Genomic DNA, 20,074 nt, shown 5'->3' with positions numbered 1-20,074 from the left:
CAGATGCAGCAGTTTTAAATTACAGAATATCAAAAACTGCATTTTACTAGCATTTCAACCCCAAGGGTTTATGGATTTTGAAAATGAAATGGTTGGAAGGGGGAAGATTTACTAAACATACAAAATCATCAATAATGTCCATTACATTTTTGCTGGAACAAGGTCACCTTTTTGGTTCTTTGACCACTTTAATGATTGTCAAAATTATCTGATCATTTGTTGAGTGTACAAGTTGTATTTATTGGGAGAGGAGACAGAGAATTTCTTTGTTGCTCAGAGGCCAAGTTGGACAGATAGACTACTTCAGCATTGCACAAGCCAGCTGAGAGATAATTAAGTCATTTGAATGTGAGCTTTCTTGGCTTCCCTTTCCCATTTTTTTCCCTTGTCTCTTCTTGGAAGCAAACCATGGCTCTTGTCCCATGTCCTTCCCCCAAGTCTTTTTAACATTCCCTCCTCCAGCCCGAGGTAAGTGTGAAATATTTCTGCTTATTGAGGAAAAAGTGTTGAGAAAAATTACTAGCAAAGATTCATAAAAGAAACCTTAGATTCCTATAGAGCCTTGTGAAAATGTTTCCCTTAACCCTATGTTATCTCAAAATGATCTATATAAGTATCACTTCCCCTTTAGAATGTAAATTCCTGCAGGACAAGATTCTGTCTTATTCTTCTTTGCATTCCTAGCACCTAATATAATAGATGATGAAGAAATGCTACTTGAACCCAAGGAGATAATCTAATCCAACTTCTTTATTTTATGGAGAAGAAAACAGACCCAGAATGCGAAGTGATTTGTCCAAGTTTCTAAGATAATCAGCGGTAATGTCCTACTCTGCAGAAGAGTTTTCAGAACCAGCTTTTATTTTTTTCTGTCACAAACTATTTGCTCACTCTGTGCTGTGCAGACTCAGCCAGAGAGGAACATATTAAGCACACGAGGCCACTTGGAGACATCATAAGAGATTTTGGGCAGTGGGACCATCATTTGGCTGGTGGTCTTTGGCTCTCCACATTTTGTTCTCATAGTCCCAGATGGTAGCATAATTTCACATGCCCAGTGTCTGGCTAAATGATTTTGTCCAAACTCAGTATCAAGAAGATAATATGGTGCAACTTGGGTGGGAACAATAATTTGGAACCTACAACATAAATAATCTGGGCTTTTTAATTTAAGTAAATACATTTGTATCTTGCTACACAAAGGCTAAGTGCAGATCATTTTTATATCTTTGTATCTTCAAATCTAAGTAACTTTTAAAACTTTAAAACCTTTAGGTATTTAAAACCTTTTCTCTTTGTCAAACAAAATTCTGTCACTTCCCCATTTGTACATAATACATACATACATATAAAAATATTAATTGTGTTAACAATATTAAATGTCTTAAAATTGATGATATAACTTAGATGTTTTTAAGACATATATTAGAATGTCAGTATTTCATTACTCTTTGTTTCACAGAGTATTTATTTTGGGGTATTTCATTGCAAGTTAATTCCCCCCGAGTATTTAAAATGGTTTTCCTACATAACTAAAGGTTTGACTTACTTTCTATAAAAATAGAGTGTATTATTCAAAATAAGAGACATTGGTTGCTTTCCAAAAAATTAGTATCAACTATTTAGTTCACATCCGAGCTATAATACAACATTGTTCCTGTTTTGACTGCTGTTTTGACTTAGAATCATTCCTTATTTAATGGCCAACAAATGTTGAATGTGGAGATAGAATTACATACATTGGATTAAACGCCATATACAAATAAATACAGTATGCTGCTGTTTAAGGACTGCTGGGGTAACCTACCATGAAGTATTGAAACATTAAATCCTACTACTTTTCTACTAAGTAATAATATAGGCATGAGGTGCACTGGAGAATAGGAGGTGATGCAGCTATTGAAATCAACAGAATCAGGCATCCTGTCACCAATTTGGGCTGGAAACTTGCCAAGGTAGATTTTATTTTATTTTTTTAACTACTGTTAAAGCTGTCAGAATTAAAATGTACACATACACACACATGCACACTACAAATAGGGACAAAAATTAATACCAGTCAAGGGGTCAGGGACTTTGGGATTTCAGTTTCTTCTCATGTAATACAGCTTAAGTTACTTGTTGGATCATTTCTTTGTCCTCACATCAAGATACCTATTTGGATACAGTGAAACTACCTTTAAATACTTGATGTAATATTTCTTTTTCTGGCTAAAGGCCAGTATCTGTGTTCAGGTCTATATTATTTTTTCCCCATTGGTGAAGCTCTACTTCTCTATAAAACAAAAACCTTTATAGAAATAAAATAGTTGCAAAAATATGTCCATGTCTTTTCTTTTCTCTTTTAATAAGCAGGGTATAATAGATTCAAAGTGTATATCACCTCGGTGCATTGTGGTATTTGGGTAGGACTTAGCAAGCGCAGAAATTCTTGGCATTTCTATAAGCTTTTATTTCTATTATCTCCAATACTTTCAAATTTCAAAGAACAGTTTTGGTGCTAATTACCAGATTTTGACTTTTATGAAAACTCCACACCACATGTCCTGATTTTATAGTTGCATGTGGAATCTGAAATGTGGTTTTATCAAAATAAACTCACACTTTGGTGTGTGGAATTTCACTTGTAAAGTAGAGATCATAATTTCAAAAACAAACACAAATTGCACTTGGTTTTGCTTGAAAAAATAAAATGCTTGGCTGTGATGAGATGAAAAATGTTTTACTCAAGTACTGGATTTTCTCTGAAAAGCATCTCCGGTCAGAGCCAAGTGGTCGTGAACAGCGTCATCTTGCATGTAAGCACCTTGGCATCTCCTTATTTAATTGGTATTTTAAAACAAGGAGGTATTTCCCCCCTCCACCCTTAACATTATTTCATTCTTTTTCTGAAACCCTAAGATCTGTTCTAACATTTTTTGCTTGTTTGGGTCAAGAGCAGTATTTGTAAGAACTAGTTACTGGGAAAATAGAAGATTCTTAAATTACTAATTAAGTCCAAGAAAAAAATTGAATCCACTGCTATCTAATGAAGAAATATTCAGTTATTTCTTGGGAGGCAGTGTAGCAGAAGACAAATCTGTATTTGAATTCTGGCTCTGCTACCTACTAGCTCTTTTACCTTAAGCAAGTTACATAACCTCTCAATGTCCAAACTCCCTCATCTAATAAAATGGCAATAATTAAAAGAATAATTTTGAAAGTGAAATGAGAAATGAGACATGTAGAATCTCTAGTGAAGTGCCTGGAACATAGTAGCCAGTGAAGCTGCTGGTGCCTGTGATAGCATTTTAAGTTCATGGAAACAGAACAAAATCAAATATCATCAGAACACTTGAGTTACTTAGATTTTTGTTTTATATGTGAAATGAGAAAACAGTTTGTGCTAGTTTTACCTATCATAAACTCTATAAAAATTCTTGATTTTGTTATGCATTAAAGCTATTTCAAAAGAATTAGCCCTCATGATCAAACAGGCCCATAGCCCAGTAACAGAAGTATGCAAGAAAAGTTCCTGCAAGAAAGGGACATACACTTGAGACTCGTTTTGAAATTTATAAGGTACACAATACATCCCTGGAGGCCTCAGAGGGGAGCATAAAGCAGAGAGAGGTGGAGAGTGTGGTCCTGTTGTCAACAGATTTGGGTTGAGAACCACTCCTACCACTTACTACTATAAAGCTTTCAGCAGGTCAATTAGCCTCCCAAAGATGAATAGTGACATTTATTGCAGAGTTATTTTAAGAATCAAATGAAATAATACATCCAAAGTTTTAGCAAGGTCCCTGACACGTGATAAACATTCAATAGATCTCAACATGATTATTAGTCCTCCTTTTCTTTTTTTTTTTTTCCCTCCTTTTCTTTTGAGACTCTTTCTTGGTGACATCTACTTACCTTTCTGGAAAGAACACAAATGGACTAGAATGCACAATTATGCTTTTTTTAAAATTTGAATATTTTAATTAATTAATTATTTTTAACATCTTTATTGGAGTGTAATTGCTTTACATTGTTGTGTTAATTTCTGCTGTATAACAAAGTGAATCACTTATACGTATACTTATATCCCCATATCCCTTCCCTCTTGCGTCTCCCTCCCACCCTCCTTATTCCACCCCTCTAGGTGGTCACAAAACACCGAGCTGACCTCCCTGTGCTATGCGGCTGCTTCTCACTAGCTATCTATTTTACATTTCATAGCGTATATATGTCAATGCTACTCTCTCACTTCGTCCCAGCTTACCCTGCCCACTCCCTGTGTCCTTAAGTCCATTCTCTACATCTGCATCTTTATTCCTGTCCTGCCCCTAGGTTCTTCAGAACCATTTTTTTTTTTAGATTCCATATATATGTGTTAGCATATGGTATTTGTTTTTCTCTTTCTGACTTACAGCACTCTGTATGACAGACTCTAGGTCCATCCAGCTCACTACAAATAACTCAATTTCATTTCTTTTTATGGCTGAGTAATATTCCATTGTATATATGTGCCACATCTTCTTTATCCATTCATCTGTCGATGGACACCTACGTTGCTTCCATGTCCTCACTATTGTAAAGAGTGCTACAATGAACATTGTGGTACATGACTCTTTTTGAATTATGTTTTTCTCAGGGTATATATGCAGTAGTGAGATTGCTGGGTCATATGGTAGTTCTATTTTTACTCTTTTAAGAAACCTCCAAACTGTTCTCCATAGTGGCTGTATCAATTTGCATTCCCACCAAAATTGTAAGAGGGATCACTTTTCTCCACACCCTCTCCAGCAGTTATTGTGTTTGTAGATATTCTAATGATGGCCACATTCTGACCAGTGTGAGGTGATACCTCACTGTAGTTTTGATTTACATTTCTCTAATGATTAGTGATGTTGATCATCCTTTCATGTGTTTGTTGGCGATCTGTATATCTTCTTTGGAGAAATGTCTATTTAGGTCTTCTGCCCATTTTTGGATTAGGTTGTTTATTTATTTATTTATTTTAAAAAATATTGAGCTGCATGAGCTGTTTATATATTTGGGGGATTAATTCTTTGTCCACTGATTCACTTGCAAGTATTTTCTCCCATTCTGAGGGTTGTCTTTTCATCTTGTTTATGGTTTCTGTTGCTGTGCAAAAGCTTTTAAGTTTCATTAGGTCCCATTTGTTAATTTTTGTTTTTATTTCCATTTCTCTAGGAGCTGGGTCAAAAAGGATCTTGCTGTGATTTATGTCATAGAGTGTTCTGCCTATGTTTTCCTCTGCGAGTTTGATAGTGTGTGGCCTTACATTTAGCTCTTTGATCCATTTTGAGTTTATTTCTGTGTATGGTGTTAGGAAGTGTTCTAATTTCATTCTTTTACATGGGGCTGTCCAGTTTTCCCAGCACGACTTATTGAAGAGGCTCTCTTTTCTCCATTGTATATTCTTGCTTCCTTTATCAAAGATAAGGTGACCATAGGTGCGTGGGTTTATCTCTGAGCTTTCTATCCTGTTCCATTGATCTATATTTCTGTTTTTGTGCCAGAACCATACTGTCTTGATTAATGTAGATTTGTAGTATAGTGTGAAGTCAAGGAGCCAGATTCCTCCAGCTCCGTGTTTCTTTCTCAAGATTCCTTTGACTATTCAGGGTCTTTTGTGTTTCCATACAAATTGTGAAATATTTTGTTCTAGTTCTGTAAAAATGCCATTGGTAATTTGATAGAGAATGCATGGAATCTGTAGATTGCTTTGGGGAGTATAGTCATTTTCACAATATTGATTCTTCCAATCCAAGAACATGGTATATCTCTCCATCTGTTTGTATCATCTTTAATTTCTTTCATCAGTGTCTTACAGTTTTCTGCATACAGGTGTTTTGTCTCCCTAGGTAAGTTTATTCCTAGGTATTTTATTCTTTTGTTGCAGTGGTAAATGGGAGAGTTTCCTTAATTTCTTTTGCAGATTTTTCATCATTAGTGTATAGGAATGCAAGAGATTTCTGTGCACTAATTTTGTATCCTGCTACTTTACCAGATTCCTTGATTAGGTCTAGTAGTTTTCAGGTAGCATCTTTATGATTTTCTATATATAGTATCATGTCATCTGCACACAGTGACAGCTTTACTTCTTCTTTTCCGATTTGGATTCCTTTTATTTCTTTTTCTTCTCTGATTGCTGTGGCTAAAATTTCCAAAACTATGTTGAATAATAGTGGTGAGAGTGGGCAACCTTTTCCTGTTTCTGATCTTAGTGGAAATGTTTTCAGTTTTTCACCATTGAGAATGATGTTGGCTATGGGTTTGTCATATATGGCCTTTATTATATTGAGGTAAGTGCCCTCTATGGCTACCTTCTGTAGAGTTTTGATCATAAATGGGTGTTGAATTTTGTCGAAAGTTTTTTCTGCAACTATTGAGATTATCATATGGCTTTTGTCCTTCACTTTGTTAATATGATGTATCACATTTATTGATTTGCGTATACAGAAGAATCCTTGTGTTCCTGGGATAAATCTCACTTGATCATGGTGCACGATCCTTTTAATGTGCTATTGGATTCTGTTTGCTAGTATTTTATTGAGGAATTTTGCATCTATGTTCATCAGTGATATTGATCTGTAGTTTTCTTTTTTTGTGACATCTTTGTCTGGTTTTGGTATAAGGGTGATGGTGACCTTGTAGAATGAGTTTGGGAGTGTTCCTCCCTCTGCTATATTTTGGAAGAGTTTGAGAAGGATAAGTGTTAACTCTTCTCTAAATGTTTGATAGAATTCACCTGTTCAGCCATCTGGTCCAGGGCTTTTGTTTGTTGGAAGATTTTTAATCACAGTTTCAATTTCAGTGCTTGTGATTGGTCTGTTTATATTTTCTATTTCTTCCTGGTCAGTCTCAGAAGGTTATGCTTTTCTAAGGATTTGTCCATTTCTTCCAGGTTGTCCATTTTATTGGCATATAGTTTCTTGTAGTAATCTCTCATGATCCTTTGTATTTTGCCAGTGTCAGTTGTTACTTCTCCTTTTTCATTTCAAATTCTATTGATTTGAGTCCTCTCCCTTTTATTCTTGATGAGTCTGGCTAGTGGTTTATCAATTTTGTTTATCTTCTCAAAGAACCAGCTTTTAGTTTTATTGATCTTTCCTATTGTTTTCTTCATTTCTTTTTCATTTATTTCTGATCTGATCTTTATGATTTCTTTCCTTCTGCTAACTTTGGGGTTTTTTTGTTTTTCTTTCTCTAATTGCTTTAGGTGTAATGTTATGTTTTTTATTTGAGATTTTTCTTGTTTCTTAAGGTAAGATTGTATTGCTATATACTTCCCTCTTAGAACTGCTTTTGCTGCATCTCATAGGTTTTGGGTCATCATGTTTCCATTGTCATTTGTTTCTAGGTATTTTTTGATTTCCTCTTTGATTTCTTCAGTGATCTCTTGGTTATTTAATAGCATATTGGTTAGCCTACATGTGTTTGTGTTTTTATTACTGTTTTTTTCCTGTAACTGATATCTAGTCTCATACCATTGTGGTCAAATAAGATACTTGATACGATTTCAATTTTCTTAAGCTTACCAAGGCTTGATTTGTGACCTAAGGTATGATCTATCCTGGAGGATGTTCCATGAGCACTTGAGAAGAAAGTGTATTCTGTTGTTTTTAGATGGAATGTCCTATAAATATCAATTAAGTCCTTCTTGTTTAATGTCACTTAAAGCTTGTGTACCTTGTTTATTTTCATTTTGGTTGAGCTGTCCATTGGTGAAAGTGAGGTGTTAAATTCACCTACTATGATTGTGTTACTGTTGACTTCCCCTTTCAGGCAGTTAGCATTTGCCTTATGTATTGAGGTGCTCCTATGTTGGGTGCATAAATATTTACAATTTTTATATCTGCTTCTTAGATTGATCCCTTGATCATTCTGTAGTGTCCTTCTTTATCTCTTGTAATAGCCTTTACTTTAAAGTCTATTTTGTCTGATATGAGAGTTGCTACTCAGCTTTCTTTTGATTTCCATTTGCATGGGATATCTTTTTGCATCCCTTCACTTTCAGTCAGTATGTGTCCCTAGGTCTGAAGTGAGTCTCTTGTAGACAGCATATATATGGTTCTTGTTTTTGTATCCATTCATCCAGTCTATGTCTTTGGTTGGAGCATTTAATCCATTTACATTTAAGGTAATAATCGATATGTATGTTCTTATTACCATTTTCTGAATTGTTTTGGGTTTGTTATTGTAGGTCTTTTCCTTCTCTTGTGTTTCCCGCCTAGAGAAGTTCCTTTAACATTTGTTGTAAAGCTGGTTTGGTGGTGCTGAATTCTCTTAGCTTTTGCTTGTCTGTAAAGATTTTAATTTCTCTGTGAATCAGAATGAGATCCTTGCTGGGTAGCATAATCTTGGTTGTAGGTTTTTCCCTTTCATCACTTTAAATATATCCTGCCACTCCCTTCTGGCTTACAGAGTTTCTGCTGAAAAATCAACTGTTAACCTTATGGGGATTCCCTTGTATGTTATTTGTTGTTTTTCCCTTTACTGCTTTTAATATTTTTTCTTTGTATTTAATTTTTGATAGTTTGATTAATATGTGTCTTGATGTGTTTCTCCTTGGGTTTATTCTATATGGTACTCTCTGAGCTTCCTGGACTTGGGTGGCTATTTTCTTTCCCATATTAGGGAAGTTTTCAACTATAATCTCTTCTAATATTTTCTCAGTCCCTTTTTTTTTTTTTTTTTTTCTTTCCTTCTTCTGGGACCCTATAATTTGAATGTCCATGCATTTAATGTTGTCCCAGAGGTCTCTGAAACTGTCCTCAATGCTTTTCATTCTTTTTTCTTTTTTCTTCTCTGTGGTCATCATTTCCACTATTTTATCTTCCAGGTCACTTATCCCTTCTTCTGCCTCAGTTATTCTGCTACTGATTCCTTCTAGAGAATTTTTAATTTCATTTATGGTGTTGTTCATCATTGTTTGTTTGCTCTCCAGTTCTTCTAGGTCCTTGTTAAACGTTTCTTGCATTTTCTCCATTCTATTTCCAAGATTTTGGATCATCTTTACTATCATTACTCTGAATTCTTTTTCAGGTCGACTGCCTATTTCCTCTTCATTTGTTTTGTCTGGTGGGGTTTTGCCTTGCTCCTTCATCTGCTGTGAATTTCTCTGTCTTCTCATTTTGCTTAACTTACTGTGTTTGGGGTCTCCTTTTCACAGGCTGCAGATTCATAGTTCTTCTTGTTTTTGGTGTCTGCCCCCAGTGGATATGGTTGGTTCAGTGGGTTGTGTAGGCTTCCTGGTGGATGGGACTGGTGCCTGTGTTCTGGTGGATGAGGCTAGATCTCGTCTTTCAGTTAGGCAAGACCGAGTCTGGTGGTGTGTTTTGCAGTGTCTGTGAACTTATTATGATTTTAGACAGCCTTTCTGCTAATGGGTGGAATTGTGTTCCTGTCTTGCCAGTTGTTTTGTATGGGATTGTCCAGCACTGGAGTGTGCTGGTCGTTGGGCGGATCTGGGTCTTAGTTTTGAGATGGAGCTCTCTGGGAGAGCTCTTATTGATTGATATTAAGTGGGACTGAGAGGTCTCTGGTGGTCCTATGTCCTGAACTCAGCTCTCCCACCTCAGGGGCTTAGGTCTGACACCTGGCCAGAGCACCAAGACCCTGTCAGCCACATGGCTTTAGGGAAGTCTGAGGTCTTCTGCCATCATTCAGTAGGTGTTCTGTAGGAGTTTTTCCACATGTAGATATATTTTGATGTATTTGTGTGGAAGAAGGTGATCTCCATGTCTTACTCCTCTGCCATCTTGAAGGTCCTCTCTACAATCATGTTTTTAAAGCTTCTCTTTCTAGCCAAGATCCTCATCATTTTATTTGAATGTTTTTCTAGAGAGCTCATGGCTCTATAGAGAGCTACGTTCCATTTCAAGAGAATTGGGTCTTAATTATTTGAATATGATAATCAACCTCCAGTTTCTTTATTTCTTCATCTTGGATATCCTAGAGCATGTGTACACTAGTAGCTGTAGGCTTTTGGACTTTATCATGAGCAACCTTTTTATGAGCCTGTTGTTACACTCTTTATCTTTATGAGATTTATCAAAGTAAGTAACACTGCTGGTTCTGTAAGAATCTCTTATTACATGAATGTTTTACAACAAAGAGGAGCTACTTTATTAAAAGGATCTCATGCTCCAGAGGCTCTTGTGATGTCAAAGATCTAAGTAAGGGTTGCCATTACTATATGAGAAAAAATACATGTTTATTAATGAGAAATAAAAGTTTGTCAATTGATTGGGTAGTCCTCAATTTTTTATATTCCTCTTCCTTTGTTTCTTTCCCCTAATCAATTTCATTTGTTTATTCAACAAATATTTCTTGAATGTTACAATGTCCTAAGCCTTGCCAAAGAGGCAAGTAAAACAGGCAGAACCTCTGTTGTCAATGAACTACTAATGATTCTCACAGTGGGCTGCACATTAGAATGATTGGGGATTTGTTTATAAAAAGATCCACACCCAAGGATTATATCTGAGTCATCTGGGGTGGGTGAAGAGGCAGGTGGAATCTACTACTTCAGAGAGTCTGACAAAGGCAGTGTGTTGCACTATAGTGGTCAAGAAGTAGAGAGTAGGAGATGGATGTGGTGGAGAAGCAGGAGCCTGAGCTCAGAGCAAACGCCCCAGAAGCTGCTACTTAAAATAAAACTGGGTTTAACAAAATATTTATTCAGATTATCAAATGCAATCATTTTTCAGGAACCCTCCTACACTGTTGGTGGGAATGTAAATTGGTACAGATGCTATGGGCAACAGTATGGAGGTGCCTTAAGAAACTAAAAACTGAGCTACCATATGACCCAGCAATCCAACTCCTGGGAATATATCCAGAGAAACACATGGTTCAAAAGGATACATGTACCCCAATATTCATTGCAATGCTCTTTACAATAGCCAAGACTTGGAAGCAGCTTAAATGTCCATTGACAGATGAATGGATAAAGAAGATGTGGTACATATATACAATGGAATATTACTCAGCCATTAAAAGGAATGAAATAATGCCATTTGCAGCAACATGGATGGACCTGGAGATTATCATACTAAGTGAAGTAAGTCAAACAGAGAAAGACAAATATCATATGATACTGCTTATATGCAGAATCTTAAAAAAATGATAGAGACGAACTTACTTACAAAACAGAAACAGACTCACAGACTTAGAGAACCAACTTATGGTTACCGGGGGGGGGGGAAGGGAGGAGGAGAGGGATACATTGGGAGTTTGGGACTGACATGTACACACTGCTATATTTAAATTAGATAACCAACAAGGACCTACTGTGTAACACAGGGAACTCTGCTCAATGCTCTGTAATAACCTAAATGTGAAAAGAATTTGAAAAAGAATAGGTACATGTATATGTATAACTGAATCACTCTGCTGTACACCTGAAACTAGCACAACTTTGTTAATCAACTATAATCCAATATGAAATAAAAATTAAAAAAAATAAAGAGCAATCCTTTTTCAATTTTACAATGAGAGTTGGATATTAAAAAGAGCCTTCTGAAGGACTTGTGCCTCATTCCAAATATATACTACAATTTGAAATCTGCATAATGTGGTCTTCACATTAGCTTTTCAAAGCAGGAAAAATGGGCCTCAAATATCTATCGTAAAATTTTCTTAATCACTTGAACTACAGATGCTAATTCTTTCATCTCCTTTCTCTTGCAACATTTTTTTAGTAGAATATTTCATGCATCCAAATGCCATGAATTATTCACTAAAGGTTATGAACACACACTTCCTTTTTACTTGGCTATTTATACATAGTTTTCCAAGTCCATTGGTTAACTTATCATGTGACTTCAATGTCATCACTTACTTACAACAAAGATAGGATGACAGAGTAGAGTAAAATGACAGTGGTAAAAGTGTGAGAATTTTGGAATTCATTAGTATCATTGGCATGTATATTTCCTGAAACTTACTTAAAATTATATCTGGATAAAGTTATGAGTTGTGATGCTTTTAATCTGCAGCCATAATGTGGATCTGACTTAATTTTATTGCATGTTTAGAAGGATGGATGAATGCATGAAAAAGTCATCTAATGGTCTATTAAAACATTGATTTGTTTGATTCATTAATGCATAATGAAATGTATACTGTAAGGAACTACTGAAACATATTTCTTTGGCTATAATTCAAGAATGCTTATGTGATTGGAGAGAATTATTTTTCCAGGAGAATAAAGTTTAATAGTAATCAGATGTTCATTCTGGAAACACAAGGATAGTAATAATATTTTTGGAAATGATATTCCAATGTTTGCCTTATATTGAGCCTGTTGTTTTTGTTGGTGCAGAACCACACTTATAACCAGAATACATAGAGAAACAAATCTTGCTTTTTTGGGTATTTTTAATTCTTCTTCTTTTACAGTTTGGCAGTTCTAGAAGCCAGAATGAACTTCCATAGAGAAGCCCAAGGACGTCATGGTAATACTTGCTCACTGTTCTAGCAACCTGAACCTAAGTGTAGGTTTCCTGTATCATACAGCTCCATTGACCTGTGTTTGAGTGATGCCCCCATTTGTGCAAAATGGCAGAGTTACCTACGCAAAAGCATTTGATTTCTGTGACATATTCAAATCTGTGAGATTTTCACACTACTGAGGAGAGTGGTTTTAAAGATTTTTTGAATGTTGTACTATAGTCAATAGGCTATTAGGTAAATATATGAGCTATATTTCTTTCATTTAATTGGAGGAAGTGCAAAAGAGACGTACTTGCCAGTAGAGAGGCTGGTAGGTTTTAGAAATATTAAGTGGAAGAGAAAGTCAAGGGAAGAGAATATCCTGAGCTGGAAACTGACAGAAGGAAGAATGAATTAAATCTTGTCAATTCTTATCTCCTTGAATTTCTTGATTCTGTGTCCTTCTATACCTCCTCACTGCCATTGTTTTAGTTCTTTCATATTTTTATCATTTTATGTAGTTGCTCTTGCAACCTCTAGTCTTAAATCAATCTTTACCCTGAACTCTTCTTCCAGAGTAATCTTTCGGGATAAAAATCCAAACATATTAGGGGTATATTCAGATTCCTTTATGACCTGGTTCTGGTTACCTTTCCAGCTTCATTTACTCTTAGCATTCTAGGCTTCAAGAATACTTTTTTGGACTTTTCCTAACACTGATATTCCTCCTTTCTCCCAGTCCTTTGCAAACTTCCTACCTTTAGTTACTATGACTAGAACTTTAAGACTTGGCTTTGACATCACTTCCACTAGCAAATGTTCCCTGACAATTCCATACCTCCAATAAGAGCTCTGTACAATCTTCTTGTAACTCTTGCTAAGGGGCATTTTAATCAAGTATTGACTGATGTGTCTCACCTCACTGGATTTAATCTCATGAAGACTTGGATTGGGTTTTTTTAGTCTTACATTCCCAGGATCTGACATAATGCTTGACATCTATTAATTGCTTAAAACTCATGTGTAGAATGAATGAGCAGTTAAGTGAATAAATAAATAATTAAGGAGTGAATGAAGGAGCCAGAAAGGAATGGGAAGATTTGGGAAAGCAAAGGGAAAAAAAGCCCACAGTTTTATTTTTAATATTTAAATTTTTTCCGTTAATTTTTTTTTAGTTAAAAATTTCTTGATATTTTTGATTCTGTCATGCCAGTTACAGTATCTTCTCCCTTGACTCAAACCAATAAAGAAGACTTAGGAGATACACACACACACACATATATATATATATATACACACACAAACATACATATATATATATATGAAGTAGCAATCATTATCCCTCATTTTTATCTTGTCCTATTAGAATCCTACACTATCTACAGATCATTTGTTTTTTTCTGCATAAACCTTAATATAGAATTGATTGTTCAGAAGAAGATTATTAAATCTTTACTGGTAAAGTTATACTGTGGGACTAGCAGCCTGTGAAAAGGCAGATGAGTGAGCTAAACATGGTGGGAGACAGTCCCGGGATGTAAGTCACAGGGCTATCTGCCTGGTCATCAAAGATTGCTCTTTAAAAAATAGAACTCTTGAAAGGCTAAGATCAAGAAAGATCCTGCAGGTAAGAACATGCAGCAGATCCATTTATTGGAAGTTGCATAGTTTGAATTTGCTTATGATGTCCTATGAAAGCTCCACAAATGGCAGATTAGTACAGTTGGGTAGATCCATGATCATGGATTCTACTGTGATAAGGGTCAATTGGCTTAGCTCTGGTGTGACATTTTGCATGTGATAGGCAAACTATAAAGCATGGTCCTGATAAAAATGTTGACAAGAGAGGACTCAGACTCAGATAAGCAGAATTTTCACTTCAATTTACTCCTAACCTGGTAATCAAGCAGATTAAAAAAAAATGAGGGTGGACATAGCTTTTCAAAGGCTCCCCAGTTCCTCTTCTGTCAGAGGAGCACCTAAAGTTCAGGGATCAGTGTGTTTAGCCCAGAGAGGAATTCACTATGAAGCTTGGGATCAAAGATGGCTTACTTGACTTCCTATAGGCTGGGGATGTGGCTGTGCCAGTGCACAAGTACTCAACTTACTACTCTATAAGACAATTTTTACTGCACCACAGTTATATACTTCTGGGGGTCTAGTTCTTGCTGTATCACCAAGGCTATGATGACTATGGCTACATACCTATGGCTACACACCTGCCCAGGTATTTCATGAATATATTTTGTTATTCAAAAACTTTCCTTAAGCCAGGGAATAGGACAGATAAACAGAAATTGACCTTGGCTCTTAAAACAAAACAAGCTAAGGGAAACTGTACTCATTATACTTTTATTTTAACTGGGTTTTTTTGGTTATCCAATATCCTTACTTCCCAGTTTTCATTTGGGTATCTTACTCTCCCCAAATCCTACTCTCCCCAAATCCTGCCCTCAGCTCTGTGGTGAATGCTTTAGGAAGGAACCTGTGATCCTGTTTAGTCAGTAGAACTTTAAGATTCAATCCCAGACCCTTAATTGGCACCCTCTCACTCACGCTTTCTTACAGGCTTTGTACAGGGTGTGATGTGAGGCTGGAGCTGTGGTGGCCAATTTGTCAAGAGGATGAGCCTTTTTGAGAATGAAAAGAAGAAAATTCCAATGGCAGAGGCAGAAAAACAGTATCTTGGTATCAACATTTGAGTCTTTATACACCCAGTTCTACCTCTGCATTTGCACTTACCTGGGTGGATAAATCCTGTTGGCTTAAGAAAGTTTGTGTTGAATTTTTGTCTTTTAAATCTTGTAGAGTTCTGATAACACAGTATGCTCAGTTGAAGGAGAATCAGTGGGTCTGGTAAATGCACAAAAGTGCCCTATACGTGCAGTAAATATTTGTGGTCCTATTTGTGACCTTCCTTTTTGCCTTCCACCTAAGGCAGTAGTTGTACACTCCCACTAACCATAATCATATACATGCACTTCGTAAATGAGTGTGTCTCATAGTCTTTGTGACTCATGAATGTTGCTGCTTGAAAGCTTTCAGGATTTTAGGTGGCTCTACCTCTTATTAGTGCTGCTGTGTCCAGCAATCAAGGCCTCATCCCACTACAGAGGCAGCATATGTACTGGCATGTGAAAACTCTAGCAATCGTATTCTGTGAGAGTCAGAGATGGTCCGAGTCATCTGAACAGTCCTCCAGTGCATCTGTCTCATATGCTGCATATGATTTGTGAGAAGTATCCCTCCAGTTTTCCTATAAAACTAACATCAGTGTTTACCTATAAACAGACACAGAAGTCACTGCCGACTGTACTCTGCTTTGTATACAATCCTATTATATAAAGAGCTCAAGCAGCATGTCTGTCTGCCTAGATGTGTGTGTTCTCCTTCTCCAGCTGCCAACCACCTAAATTATTCAGCAAACCCTGATCATGCCAAGTTTTTAGTCAACAATGGAGATCCTGCCAAAGAGCTAATAATGTTAAAAAAAAAAAAAAGCAATGTTTGTGACAATTAACAGAGCCTGCAGCCTGCAACGCACGTTGGACTCATTTGTAAAGGAAAATTTAAATGATATGCTTCATTATAAATGGTCCCATGCAGCACATTGCTAATCAACCAAAGCAGCTTCTTCTCCTCCCCCCGCCCTTCTTTCCTATCTGATAAACCCAAATGGCAGCACTGTGTCAAGGCTCTTGGCCACTGCTTGCTGTAGCTATAAACATGGTGTGGTTATCTATCAGTATTCTAATCAGCTTAGCTCAAACTGAATAATTATCTCTAACATGGATGAATAGAGCAGTAGCCTCTTATCTTGTCTATTAATAATCACAAATATAACTTCATGGCCAAATCAAGAGGTATGTTACTGTTCCCCTGGGAGCCTGTTTGGGTAAAACCCCCTGTGACTGCACCAGTCTAAGGAGTGCAGCTGGGACAGTGAGCCCATAATGATGGGCTGACAGCTGCCAAACCCAGCAAGTCCTCCCCCACTCTTGGCAGAGAGAGAGAGAAAGACATTGACTGGGGAAGTGGGGCTGATTCTCCATACTAAATAACAATTATTTCTCAAATAATGTTTTGAGATAAAGGGAGAGGAAAGAGGACAGAAGACTGTTGCTGGATCTCCAAATTCCAGTCTCAGCGAAATAAAACTCCACAGCCCAGACCAGCCCAGCTAATGGGCAGCACATGAGCACCAGTTACCTTCACTTCTAAAGCATGTCTCTGTTCCTTCTGCTAAGACACTTCACATAACTAAATCCTTCAGGCCATTAAAATGTTTCATTTGTAGAAATGGTCCCTCTGTAAGTTTGCCTTTTTAACACAAAGGGTCAAAAGTGTTTGTAAGAAAGGGCACAATAATATTTTTAGTATCTTATATTTTTTCTTCCTGTTTTATTGAGATATAATTGACATACAGCTCTGTATAGGTTTAGTGATTTGACCTGATTACCACAATGAAATGATTACTACAATAAGTTTAGTGAACATTCATCATCTCATATAGATACAAAATAAAAGAGAAAGAAAAAAAATTTTTCCTTGTGATGAGAACTCAGGATTTCCTCTCTTGACAACTTTCATATATAACATACAGCAGTGTTCATTATAGTAACCATGTTGTAGTCATTACATTCCCAGTACTCATTTATCTTATAACTGGAATTTTGTACCTTTTCATGGTCTTCATCCAGTGCCTCCTTCCCTCACCCCCATTTCTGGTAATAATAAATCTGATCTCTTTTTCTATGAGTTTGTTTGTTTGTTTATTTTTGAAGTATAATTGACCTACATCACTATGTTAGTTCCCTGTGCACAACAAAGTGATTCGATGTGTCTATATATTACAAAATGATCACCATGATTAGTCTAGTTACCCTCTGTCACCACAAAAAGATATTACATTAATATTGCCTGTATTCCCCATGCTGTACATTTCATCCCCATGACTCATTTATTTTGCAACTGGAATTTTGTACCTCTTTATCTCCTCCATCTATTTCACTCATAGCACCCCACTTCTGGCACCCTCCTGTTTGTTATCTGTATCTATAAGCCTGTTTCTGGTTTGTTATGCTGGTTCATTTGTTTTGTTTTCTAGATTTCACACATAAGGGAATCATATGTTATCTGTCTTTCTCTGGCTTATTTCACTTGGCATAATACCCTCTAGGTCCATCTATGTTGTCGCAAATAGCAGGATTTCATTCTTTTTTATGGTTGAGTAATATTCCATTGTGCATATGTGTGTGTGTCTGTGTGTGTATAAAACTTCTTTATTCATTTATTGATGTGCACTTAGGTTGCTTCCATATCTTGACTATTGTAAATAATGCTGCAATGAACATAAGGGTGCATATTTTTTTTGAATTAGTGTTTTTGTTATCTTCCGAAAAAAAGTCAGAAGTGGAGTTACTGGATCATATGGTAGTTCTATTTTTAACTTTTTGAGGAATCTCCATACTGTTTTTCATAGTGGCTGCACCAATTTACCTCCCCACCAACAGTGCACAACAGTTCCCCCCCCCTTTTTTTTTTAAATTTTTATTTATTTTTGGCTGTGTTGGGTCTTCGTTTCTGCGCGAGGGCTCTCTCTAGTTGTGGCGAGTGGGGGCCACTCTTCATCGCGGTGCGCGGGCCTCTCACTGTCGCGGCCTCTCCTGATGCAGAGCACAAGCTCCAGACACGCAGGCTCAGTAGTTGTGGCTCACGGGCTTAGTTGCTCCGCGGCATGTGGGATCCCCCCAGACCAGGGCCTGAACCCGTGTCCCCTGCATTGGCAGGCAGACTCTCAACCACTGTGCCACCAGGGAAGCCCCCCCCTTTTTTTTTTAACAAATTTATTTATTTTATTATTTTATTTAATTTATTTATTGTTTCTGGCTGTGTTGGGTCTTCGTTGCTCTGCAAGGGCTTTTCTCTGGTTGAAGCAAGTGGGAGCTACTTTTCATTGTGGTGCACTGGCTTCTCATTGTGGTGGTTTCTCTTGTATGGAGAACGGGCTCTAGGCACACGGGCTTCAGTAGTTGTGGCATGAGGGCTCAGTAGTTGTGGCTTGTGGGATCTAGAACGCAGGCTCAGTAGTTGTGGCACATGGGCTTAGCTGCTCCCTGGCATGTGGGATCTTCCCAGACCAGGGATCAAACCCATGTCCCCTGCACTGTCAGGCAGATTCTCAACCACTGAGCCACCAGGGAAGCCCAAGAGTTACCCTTTCTCCAACATTCTCACCAACACTTGTTATGTGTTGTCGATTTGATGATAGCCATTCTGACAGGTGTGAAGTGATATCTCATTGTGGTTTTGATTTGCATTTCCCAGATGATCAGAGATGTTAAGCATCTTTTCATGTGTCTGTTGGCTATCTGTATGTCTTCTTTGGTAAAATATCTATTGAGGTCCTCTGCCCATTTTTTAGTTTGTTTTTTTTGTGTGTGTGTGTCTGTTTTTTGATGTTGTTTTGTATGAGTTCTTTGTGTATTTTGGATATTAACCCCTTATCAGATATATCTTATCCCATTCAGTTAGTGGTCTCTTTGTTTTGTTGATGATTTCCTCTGCTATGCAAAAGGCTTGCTTTATGTAGTCCCATTTTTAAATTTTTGCTTTTTTGTCCTTGCCTGAGGAATCAGATCCCAAAAAATATTATTAAGACCAATGTCAAAGAGCATATTACATATGTTTTCCTGTATAAGTTTTATGGTTTCAGGTTTTACATTTAAGTCTTTAATCTATTTTGAGTTTATTTTTGTATGTGGTATGAGATTGTAGTCTAGTTTGGCTCTTTTACATGTAACTGTCCAGTTTTCCTAACACCATTTATTGAAGAGGCTATCTTTTCCCCATTGTATATTCTTGCCTTTTTTGTCATGGATTAGATTGGCCCTATAAGAGTGTGTTCGTTTCTGAGCATTTTATCCTGTTCCATTGATCTATGTGTCTGTTTTTGTGCCTATACAACAATGTTTTGATTACTGTAGCTTCATAGTATAGTTTGAAATCAGGGAGCATGATACCTCCAGCTTTGATCTTCCATCTCAAGAATTTTTTGGCTAATTGGGGTCTTTTGTGTTTCCATACAAATTTTGGAATTATTTGTTCTAGTTCTGTGAAAAATGCTATTGGTATTTTGATAGGGATTACGTTGAATCTGTAGATTGCCTTGGGTAGTATGGTCATTTTAAGAATATTAATTCTTCCAATCCATGAGCACAACATATTCTTCCATTTGTTTGTGTCATCCTTGACTTCTTTCCTCAATGTCTTATAGTTTTCTGAGTACAGGTCTTTTACCTCCTTGGTTAGATTTATTCCTTGGTATTTTATTGTTTTTGATGCAATTGTAAATGAGATTGTTCTCTTAATTTCTCTTTCTGATAGTTTGTTGTTAGTGTATAGAAATGCAACAGATTTCTGTATATTAATTTTGTATCCTGCAAGTTTACTTAATTCATTAATATTTCTATTAATGTTTTGGGGACATCTTTAGGATTTTTTATATATAGTATCATGTTATCTGCAAACGGTGACAGCTTTACTTCTTCCTTTCCAAATTGGATTCCTTTTATTTGTTTTTCTTGTCTGATTGCTGTGGCTAGTAGGACATTATACTTTTAAAAACAAGTTCTCATGTGCA

This window comes from Balaenoptera borealis (assembly GCF_965194805.1).
Source record: "Balaenoptera borealis genome assembly, chromosome: 17".
NCBI classification, from domain to species: domain Eukaryota; kingdom Metazoa; phylum Chordata; class Mammalia; order Artiodactyla; family Balaenopteridae; genus Balaenoptera; species Balaenoptera borealis.
The sequence above is the reverse complement of the archived record's forward strand: the minus strand, read 5'-3'. Positions refer to the sequence as shown.